The 8856-nt window shown below is 32.0% G+C and overlaps 1 long non-coding RNA gene across 1 annotated transcript; it reads left to right on the forward strand.

The window, feature by feature from the left end:
• Positions 1–4503: 4503 nt before the first annotated feature.
• On the forward strand, positions 4504–6937 carry LOC148607383 (uncharacterized). Its single transcript, XR_015914864.1, has 3 exons — positions 4504–4512; positions 5153–5243; positions 6714–6937. It is a non-coding gene; the product is annotated as an uncharacterized LOC148607383 (long non-coding RNA).
• The last annotated feature ends 1919 nt before the right edge of the window (positions 6938–8856 follow it).

The raw sequence follows: 8856 nt of genomic DNA on the forward strand, positions 1-8856 counted from the left end.
ATATCGAGTATACTTTGGAGCGAGATGACGGTAGTCGCCACACCACACAAGATATATCATCAGCTAAAGAAGGTGATGAATTTACAATGTTAAAAAAAAATGTTCATACTATGATTATCAATGTTACAAATGAAATCATTATTTAATACCAAACATAAAAAAAATCTGACAAAACACTACCTTGTCAAACACACTCTAACACCGAAAATGAAGGTGATTGATATTGGTTAACAATTACGGCAATCTTTGTGTTAAGATATAATTAAAATCATAAACAATTGACCATAATTTACACTTCACTTTTAAATCATATAATTTCACCATTAAACCCTTCCTCTGTACAGTGTCAAACACCTTTCGGGTATCTAAAAAAAAACATAACAAAGACCTTACTATAATATATATCTTGAACTTGATATAATATGGACTATTTCAACCAAACGCAAATCTCAATTGTGGGACAGAACTCAAAGAGTAAAGCGTGACGGACTTTGGATATATAAAATATATGTAAAAAATATGTGTCTAATATATATCCACATGAAATTAATGAAAATTAAAGGTTTTTCATGCTTCTTATAGTTTTTCTTCACAGTGATGATTTAGTTATATTTAACAGAAAATTTGAGTTTTGATTACACAATGTTACACTATCGAAAAAAATAATACATCATAACTATTCGCTTGACTATGTAAGTTGTGTTTATATGACTATCCTACACACTCAGTTTATGTTTCAGACACTGCAGAAGGCTATCAGTTGACTGAAAATGTTGCCTTTTTATATGTTTTTATACTTCATCATCCTTATCTGCATCATTATACAACCTTCAAAAATATTTATAAGAACACAGATGTTTTCTTGGTGTTTTTAAAAAATTACGTGAAATTTTCCAAAACTAAAGTAATGTTTTCATCATATATCATGTCTCCTCCTATCTGTCATAATAACTCTTTTGAAGATATTTGTCGAATAATAAGTTCTGTTGTCATCAATATTTACAATGCAAGTTACCTTAGATCGCTTCGAATGCGGAAATACACGTGTGCGACCCACGGCCGATTTACGCCAAAACTATAAAACTGGTGGTCACTTTTTCTGCTTCTCAAATATGCGAGTTGGACCAGCACAAAAATGATCAGTTCGATTTGTAAATCCTTCTCGCATGAAATATTTGCAATAGGCCGTTAAAACATGGTTATTTAATCAGTTAAATCAATTTTAGATATTTGCATTCCGTTAGATATTTCTAAGTACAGTCCTTGAACCAAACCGCACATCAATTCGACGGATCGATGACCGTTGACTGATTGATTGCTGATGGATCGATGACCGAAGACCGGTGACCGATCTGATCGCAGTTTTGTAATGTAAAATGACGTAAGATGTGTTTAAAATAAAATAAATGTAAAATAAAAGTATAAATTGATGTTTAAATCTATTATTAAATAACTTTATATAAATATGTGCAAAATTGACAAGGAAAACAATAAAAACCGTAAAATACAGTGACCGCCCGGTGGCACGTGATGCGATTACCCTTTTAATGGATCAGTTTGATGTATCGGTGACTGACCGGAAACTGATCGGTGATCGATGACTGATCGCAATTTTTGTTGCACCAATCGGTTCAGGTACTGTAACAAGTCTACGGAGTTAAAACAAAGCCATATCGTTGTTATTTAAAATACAGTTCAACCAAAATTAACTAAAGAAAAGGGAGAAATAGGCTCATCCACTCTATATCTCATCAAGGTTATACAATGCTGTCAACTTGAACTAAGCTTTAATGTGTAATCATCTGTCTGGAGCTTTACTATGAAATTTCAATTTATTTTTTTTCCTGCGAACTTTGAAATTCAACCTTTAAGACAATGACATATTTGAAAGGCTGTACTTTTACTTGATGGGGGTGGAAATAATTTTGTTCACGTTTGACATCATTTCCTTTGTGTAATAAAACAGTCATAAAAATCATATTAAAAGATTAAGCATCAAATTGTTAACATTGTTGCGTGTATGGCAGTACACATTGCGTTAGAATTCTTACAAATAGGCTTCTGGAACAGGGTTATGTTGCTACAAGACTGAAGTCATCACTGCAGAAGTTTTATGGTCGTCATCATAAACTCGTGGATCGTTACGGTGAATCCATCTACGTCATGAAAACTGATTTGTTCAACGTGTCATATTTTTCCTTTCTTCTTTCGTCTACAACAGACTTGACTTGTTTATAAGCAACTCGACAGGTGCTTCCAGAAAAGCAGAGGACGCTTACCCTACCGATGCACCTGGTCCATGCTCTCAGTTTTTAGTGGAGTCCGAGTTGCTCATTTGCTTGTGTTACTTTGTTTGTGTGATTTTCGTTACCTTATGTTCTTTTTGTGTATTTCTATTGTCCATGTCTGGTCTTTGTCCCTGGATTACATTATTTTGATTACTGCCATATTCTTGGTTCCCTTGATTACTAATTCATGTGAAGTCAGTCATTGCTATTGATGCACTCTTTAAAATAATACCGATAATATATGCATATTACACCAAAGCTTTACAATAAAAGGATAACTCAGAGACATAAAAATCAAAGCATATCCTGTAAGTGTCAAGTTCGTTTGGTTGTCCAATTCGATGCAACGTGAAATATAACTAAACAAATCTTGTCTTTTAAAGGGTAAATAGATGATGTATCGCTACCAGCATCTTCTTTATGTAAGTGCATCTGCTCTTTGCGAATTTAAAATCATGTCTTGACACATTCCAGAGTTATTCATACATTATATAATCATCAGCGACGCGTAGAAACGTCGATGAAATTTTAAACAGAGTGTGCACATACTAAAATACTACATTGTATAGCAACAATGGCCAATTTATGTGATCGGGTCATTTTCAGGATCATTGCAACGATGTCCAAATTATTTGAATCGAAAACAACTTTCTTCCAGTTTAAATTGACGAATTATATTCAGGCACGATATACATGTATTGTTGCACGCGTACAGAGCTTATCCGTTTATCACTAAGTTTCTATTGTATTTTGATTGAAGTATTAAGTTAATTTCGCATATGTTTCATAACATTGCATGTGTGTTTACTTTTATATAAACAAATAAGTTCCAATTAAAGTCCAAAATGAGAAAACAAACAACATTCTAAAGGATTTTCCATCCATTACATATTCTAAAATTAGGTAAAGACGAGGATTTATTCTTTCCGGTTTATGTAAAATAATTACAGCAAAAATGATTTAAGACATCAGTTGGAGTGTGTTGCCATGTGTTGTCATGTGTTGGCATGTTTTTTTTTTACATTTGTGATTCTTTTAACGAAGTCAATACGTTACATATGGACCCGGTAAGATTAAATTGACCGAGGACGAAGTCTTATGGTCGATATATAACGTTTAGCAGAGTCTGTAATTTTTATTTTACATATTAAGGTAAAAAGTGCATTTTGGAAAAAAAATATTACGTTTTGTGTTTTCGACATCATGACTTGGCATGCCAAGTTTCACCAAAATCGGAGCTTTTTGAACTTTTGGCGGGAAGTTGGTTGCCTTGGCAACTGGCGACATTTTTTTTTGTTATTGCATAATCTTGTTCAACATGCGAACTTGTACTAAATGTCAAGTTTTTGGTCACCTGGGTTTCCGAGATATTGAACAGTTTGTAGCAATATATATTTTTACATAAAGTAATTTATTTACTTATAATTCTTTTTTGATTGCCTAATTTTTAAAAATTGTAACAATTACAGCTTCGATTTTATCTTTTTATCTTTGAGTAAGCACTACTTCATCACAATATCGTAGCGTATAAATAAACGCACACTGTACATATCATCCCCAGTCCTCATATGAAAGTCTCGTTCTCCACCCCCATTCATCATGCGAAATCCTCGTTCGTCATCCCAATCCTAGTTCCCATATGAAAGTCTCGTTCTCCAACCCCATTTATCGTGCAAAATCCTAGTTCTCCTTCCCAATTCCTCATACCGTTATATACAATTCAATGAGATTACGTCATATACTTAATACATATACTATCATAAAGATTGTTTTGTTCCGTCACAAGCTCTAAATACCTAGCAGAAGTATATATAAAGCGTGCTCATCTTCTACGATGCAGTTCGGATAGAATAGAAGTACATTTGAAGGCAATATTGCTAAAATAAATTCCACGTCATTTTCTTTATGATATTTGTATTATCTTTCGTTTATTATTACCTCAGAACATTATAATAACATATACAGCGAAACGTGTAAGTTTTATATTGAGCCTTTGCATCTTCAGAATAACACCTTCATGTGATAGATTTAGTCAAAAAGAAGATTTCGAAAGATGATATAGATATTTTGGAGAACTAATACCATCCTAAGTAAATGAAATAAGTACTCTTTACACTTTTAAACACTGGTTAAGGTCAAATTAAAAGTCAATATCGCTTTATCTATTTCAATGCCATAAAGAACAAGTTCGTAAGTTGCACTCCAGATACGAATCATGCAAAAGGTGATTCATAGTTGGGAAGCCTACATATTTTTTATATTTTTGAAACTTTGTTTAAAATGTTATATTAAACAGAAATTAATACATGGCATTATGTATAACCCTTGTTCTTAGGAAATACAAATTATATAAAATTTATTGGATAATTTAAAAATAAAGGGAATTAAGAGCAGACAGATTGGAATGAATAATTATACATTTCATCATATAGATATATGAAGCTGCCTAATAACCAAAAGAAATGTGTAGCCTATTTTGGTGTGCATGATTCGTATAAAGGCTGCTTCTTAGTAATTTGTTAATGGCTTCTTTTTCTAATATCAGCATAGCAATGAGTTTTCAAACACTTTATTTGGTTTAAAATTTTAGTCATATAACAATTTAAAATACATCAATTTTTATTTGATTTTAATACATACGTATATACATACATGTATTTACATATGCAAGACTGATCTGTGAGATACAGTTATACTATACACATATTTATCAAGTAAACATATTATATTATAATGCGATACGCTATTTATATGAAAGTAATATATTAAGTAATCATGCAATGATCCTTCGGAAAAACATAATGATAAAATAAAAATAAAATCTAATTTTTCCACCTCAAATCTATTAATAACTCAAATGTAAGAATACAGCTATAAGTTGTTCTCAAGCAAATATTGATAGCTGCGCTTTCAATTTGTCTGCAAAAAATGAGTGGACGACAACAAGCGACAAAGGTATGTGTGTAAGAATGTTATAAATTGTTCGATTGCTTAATTGATGGTAATCAAACCAGTCCGTTTGCTACACGTAGAAACTGTCAGAATTGTATAGGTGACTATGACAGAATGATGAAATATTTATAATATGTGTTTTTTTTTAAATATTATTAAAAACTTATCATTTTTCTTTGTGTATTGATTACACTTTCCTAAAGGGATATTTTTCGAGATATTTCTGATAGAAATTGTGACATCGGTTGGTTATATCTTTTTTTAAACAGAAAAGCGAAAAGAAGCTGTTTTAGGAATTGGCGATAATACAAATATAAGTTGTTTTTTGGAAACATTAAATTAATTGACTAATGAACATTAAGCTATAATTTCTAAAAATATGAAAGACTTTATTGTTAAAATTGAATATAAATCTAATTAAAACAAGATGTCATTCGTGTTTTTGCTATAAATACTAGATAACTGAAAAGATCATTTTAGACATGTTCATACATATGTATAGAAATTTCATTAGGAATCTCAACATTTCGGGTAAATTAGCCAAAAATCGCAATTATGATAAGGGGCGAATAATGTGAAGGAGCAATCAAGGGAACCAAGGTTATAGCGAAAATCAAAAGAATGTAATCCAGGGACAAAGACCAGACATGAAAAACAGACATACGCAACAAAGAACATAAAGTAACTAAAATCATACATACAAAGTAACAAAAGTAAATGAGCAACTCGGACTCCACTAAAAACTGGTAGCATGGACCAGGTGCACCGATAGGGTAAGTGTCCTCTTTTTTTCTTGAAACACCCGCCGAGTTCTTCATAAAAAGTCAAGTCAGGGGTAGACAAACGAGGAAAGGAAAACTATGATCCGTTGAATAAATCAGTTTTCATGGTGCAGATGGATACACCATAACGATCAACTAGTTCATGATGACGACCATAAAACTTCAGTAGTGATGAATTCAATCTTGTAGCAACATAATCCTGTTCCAGAAAAAGAAAAATGTTTTTGGCCCTGCATAAGTCTTTCGATAAAATTTAACGGTTTATTTTTAAAATAAATAATGCATCGATAATCAGGTAGCATGATAAAAGATATGTAGTATTTGCTTTTAAACATTAAAGATTAGAAAAATGGTCTATGTTTACAATAAATAATGCATCGAAAATTTTAGAATTATAATATAACGTCCTTAACAGGATTTGAAACCACAACTTTGATCGATTTTCGATTGCCATATCAGCAGCACGCGACTTATTGGGCGTGGCTTGTGTGTTCGGAAATTTCTTTAGGACTCTCAACAATTCGGGTACATTAGCCAAATATCACAATATGATCATTGGAGAATAACTTGAAGATTAGAAAAACGGACTATGTTTAAAATAAATAATGCATCGATGATCAGGTGGCATGATAAAAGATATGTAGTATTTGCTTTTAAACATTAATTTGTATTGTGTTTGATTACTTTGCAGGTCCACCGAAGCCTATTACAATAGCCGGAAATACTCATTCGAGGCCAACAAATCCACCACCGCCACCACCTCCTAAGAATCCTACAATATTCAATACACATGGTGGTAAAAAACATATTATGCCTAATGCCCACTTAAATCACAAATGATTGACAGAAAGTGGAGTTTATTATTACACAACTGTGCTTATGTAATCAAAGAAATAATAGAATGTAATTCAACTATGGCGATGCGTTGTTATTTATATATTCGATAAAAGACTGCATATCATAAACTTAGTATATCATAAGTTTTATAGAGATATTTGAATTAAAGATATTATGTATCATGAGACATTTATGACAAAAAGACAACACGCAGCAAACGACATAAACGTGAATAATTGGACAATAAATTTACTAGTACGTCAAATTCCAAACGCATGATCAGTCCGTGAAGGCATGAAATGATATTCACAACAGTTTAGCGAACCGAATAAAAAAGATTAAATACAAAATATAAAAATAAGGAAAACAAGATGTAACACACACGAAAGAAAACTAAAGCACTAGCAATATAAGACTAAACAACATTAGGTGCTCAGGAAGGGTAAGCATGTCTTGGTCTCTATGCGGCATATTGCAAATTAAGTGTAATCCGGTAATAGTCCAGCAACAGTAATAAAGCTCCTCGACACAAGTCACAAAGCTTTCAGAGGCAATTCACATTTGGGCGATTTCATTCAATTCAATATGGTATTTTGATGTTAATAAAATTAATGATGCGGAAATAGTAGATAAGTATCCAAAAATACATTTGAAAGAAAGATAATACAAATAAACATTTAAAGAGCAATGAATACATTCGGAATACTGACTTGTCAGTAAAATGAGGATTTTTGTACGGCTATACCACTTATATAAAGCCTTTTGCTTTCCGATGACGTCTGTCAAGCTTCACTTGTTACTTGTATATAGAACAATCTAATACTGATTTGACAAAAGATACTGCCTTTCTTATGGAGTTATCCATCATTGATTGAGTACATTTAACTTTGCAAACAATTACCACAGATTATTTTTGAGAAATTGTGTGCACAAAGTCCGGTAAAAAAAAGCGATTATTGCTCGATTATTATCGTTATGGTTTATAAATAACATTTTATTGCTGTATCTGCAAAATGTACTACCAAACCTCTTTTAAAACTTACAACGACCATAGTCACAGCTTTTAATGAGAGTCGTCAGTCATACCACTGCATTTGTTACTGCCATCTTTTGGAATTCTTAAATGGTAGATTATTTTCTAAATACAATGGCATCAAGACCCATGCTTCTTTTAAAACTTTATACTACTCTTCCCGATACTCAGTTTGTCTCCCGATTCAAAGGTAAACATTATACATCGTTGTTACTACAAAAAGGTACACTTAGATTCAGATACGAATTTTTAACCGGCAAAAGAACGGCATACCAATAAGAATACATTGTGCTTCGCAACTTGCTGACCTTTTCTTTACTTATATGAGGCTTATTTTAAAGTTTATCTGATTAAAAGAATGCACATTGTTTAACAAGATCCTGTTATCTTAGTTTATGCTATATAGATGACGCATTATACGTAAATAATCCGTGTTTCGGGGATTTATGTGTGGTATAAACTTTCCACTTGTACCATATGTCTCACCCATTCCCCATGGAAAATTCCTCCTCCCCCATATAATCCCCATTGCGTACTTCTTATTTTCAATTAAATTTTATATATTCTTCATATCAATAAAACAATTCTCCATCCTCCCCATTCAAAATCCCTATACCCCATTCCCTATTTAAAAAAATAACAGGATAATTAATTGGAAAGAGTGAAAAATAGTATCACCAGTGCCGAAAAACACCTAGTTTTAATGAGTGTGCGGAACTTGTTCCGCGCACGAATTAAATCCTCAACCGTTCTAGAAAAGAATACAATACTTTGGTCATTCACGATAACCAACTGATTATCCTATTTATTATATAGATTTTTTCATAATTTATTGATATATTTAATATGAATCTTAAATTCTCTGATTTGTGGATTGATATCAAAGTTGTGACGTTTTAGCGGGAGAATGCGCGAGAGTGAAATTACCTTACCGATTTTTTTTCAAAGTGTGAATTATCAAAAT

The sequence above is a fragment of the Perna viridis genome, chromosome 9, assembly GCF_037379345.1.
Source record: "Perna viridis isolate PV_CMFRI_1.1 ecotype Kerala chromosome 9, ASM3737934v1, whole genome shotgun sequence".
Lineage (NCBI taxonomy): Eukaryota > Metazoa > Mollusca > Bivalvia > Mytilida > Mytilidae > Perna > Perna viridis.